Source organism: Loxodonta africana, chromosome 1 (assembly GCF_030014295.1).
Source record: "Loxodonta africana isolate mLoxAfr1 chromosome 1, mLoxAfr1.hap2, whole genome shotgun sequence".
Classification (NCBI taxonomy): Eukaryota; Metazoa; Chordata; class Mammalia; order Proboscidea; family Elephantidae; genus Loxodonta; species Loxodonta africana.
In genome coordinates, this window is record NC_087342.1 from 189,983,313 (window position 1) to 189,986,400 (window position 3,088).

Here is a 3,088-nt window from a genome sequence, read left to right on the forward strand (position 1 = left end):
AGATGAAAATACATAATAATAATAGTAAAGGTTCCTTTCTAAGTAAGATGATTTGATAGTTATCTGTCTGTCTGTCTATCCCCTTACTTTGTTCCAAAAATAATTTATTCGGACTTTCAAGTACAAACCAATCTTTCCAATTAACTTCTCCCCTTTCAATTCTTGTAAGACTGAGAGCCTGTACGGAATGTGAAAGACTGAGGTTTTGTAAGTTACTGGCTCCCAGGCATCTTCTGGCTCACAAACCATGAGTCAATATAGGTCGTTTTTCTAACAAAGACTTTCCTAACTTAACGTTTCCAACCCAAGTGATCTTTCCTCAGGTAAAGGATTTAAGAATCCTTTTTTTTTTTTTTTTTTTCTCAAAACGTCCCCTGGCAACATGTTAGAAATGCAAGCTGGCAACTATCAGGCACCATCTCACCTTGGTAGAGTTAGAAACAAAGGGGGTGTAGAAACTCTGGGGGTGGAGCCCAGCAATCAGCTTTTTTTGTTGTTGTTGCATGTATTTCCAGAAATCGGATTTTTTTTTTATGCATAAATTGATCAGTCAGTTGGTTATCTTTATTGATGGTTTACAATTTTAGGTGCGTTGGCTAAAAGTGGGGCTCTCGTTTGCTTTCTTTACAAATAAACTACTCGGTTTTATTTCCGCTTTCTTAATGAGAAAAAGGAGGAGGCTGTTTGACTGCAGCCACTGTGGGAACATCGCCTACTGTCATTGCCTTAGTGTTAGTGATTTGTGTCTTTTAACTTTCAGGATAATGCCTCATTTCTATGTTTACCAAAAAAATAGCTAATTTAATTTTGCTGCTGAAAATTTTCATTGCATCACAGAAGATGTTCAACTCCTGGAAAAACAAATTATATATAAAAACTCTGACAGATCTTGATCATTTTGAAGGGCCATTTAGACAGAGCCATTCATGACCCAGAGGGTTGTGGCTCAAAGCGTCTCCATGTATTCTGCTGTGAGCAACCTAAGGCCTGTGGGCTATGCAGACACTGCTGATAAGCTTTTGCTCCTGGGTGTAGGGTTTCACTTATAATTCAGCACTTCAGTCTATCACGGTTGCCTTGACTTTGTTATTTTTCTTTTTACTTTTCTTTTAAGAGCAACACACTATCTTCTGCAACACATTTTCTCACTCTGACTTCACAGCCAGACAAAAATCTTCTGTTTTAGGGAAAATCGGTATACAAAATGAAGTATTGTGACTATTAATATTCCCATGGCAATAAAATGATGTTTGTTTCATTATTTAAATTGACTTGTTTTGATCTTTTGATTTACTCATTTATCTCTGAGATTTTCGATTTAAATTATAAAATGAATATCTTGAAAAATATTATTTGCTAAGTCACTGTCATATTGAAAGGCATGTCTCCATGACTTTGTTCTCCACAGTTGGCACTGGGACAATAATCTGTAACTGGCATTCCAGATGAATAATTTAATGGTGTATTAACACGTCAGAGAAAATAATTTATGTCAAGGTTTAAATTAAAATATTTAATGCATTTGGTTATCTCTTGAAGCTTGATCCTTGTTGGGAGGGCATAAATAGGAAGATCAATCTCTTAATTCTATCTAGTGATCTCATTTCTAAAACATTAGTAAAGAATCTGTTAAGACTAGACCTGAATAATATTATAATCAACTTGATTAAAAAAAAAAAAATTCCTGTTTCTTATTTTCCTGTACTCAAAATGGATTATGCCAAACAAGACTTATTGATAAAACAACACAGTTTATGAATTAAATCATAATTCTTTCATTATGTAATGTTTATAGGACCTCTGCAACTTGCCAATGAACAGACCTGTCATGGCTCCACATTTATTTACTTCAAGTAACTTAGATGTTCATGGATCTCATCACATCACAAATTATAAAGACTCCAAATTCACACCTGCCCAGATCAGCATGAAATGCAATCTCCTGTACTCCATCACTCCTTTCCATGTATGTCCCAGCACACCCAGGGCTGCGTATTCATGTCTCTACAGTTAGTATTGATTACTTGTACGTTACTGATGAAGTCACTACTTAAGCACACTTCCACACGGCTTAAAGATCGCACAATGTCCACCAATAATGACGGTTACTCCAAAAATGCTGCCACCCTCCTACGGTGTGATGACTATACCCAGACAGCCCAGTTAACCCTTTTCCATCCCTGATGCTGCCACAGCTACCAGGGGCCAGTGATTAGTGTCTCTGATACCTGCTGTCACAGCATTACTCCCAGGCTCCATAGCCACTAAGAGAGGTCCCTGCTAACTGGTTCAGGCTTTGATAGCAACCTATCCCCTAACAGTCCCTTTCATGGGACTGACCAGTATGTGCAGAAAGTTAGTGTTCGTATAACTAAGGGAGGATTGGCACCAATGGTACAAGCCTAGATACCCTCCTCCCCACCTGAAGTAGGCATTTTTATCCTTTGACATTTGAATGCCTAGTCTCCTTTTGGCAATCTGGAACACAGTCAAGATATTCATTCAGCAGACTATCTACCACTAACCATATACCTACTGAATAGACTTTTATTGGTCAGTAATATTTAAAGTCATGACTCTCTTCCCATCATTATATGAGCAAAATTAAACATTTGGCCAGAAATACCCAGTTGCTCTTTACTTAAAATCACTTCTTTCTAACTCAAAATTTGGTAAGAGTTCTAGATTCTGAGGATAAAGAACTGGCTGTATTATTTCTAAACTGTGTGAATTTATTTACTCTTGTCCCAGTCAGATAACTCCTTTAAGGCTTGGTTTCTTCTTTATATCAATTATCAGTTGTTATGAGAGTGAAATAAAATATTGCTATAAAATATTGTGCATGTATCTGACACACAGTAGGCTATCAAATATTATCTATTATGTTAAGGATTTTTTTTTTTTCACTTTTTCACTTGGCCAAGTTTCATCTGAGACTTCGTAGCAACAACACTTCATCAAGGTGTCAGTTTCTGAGCTAAAAGATGACCAAAGTTATTTTAAGCCCTCTCCTGAATAGCAATACTCTTCTACCAGAACCTTATTTTAAAATGTTCTTTAAGAATAGCCTTGTCAAGAATCTCTACAA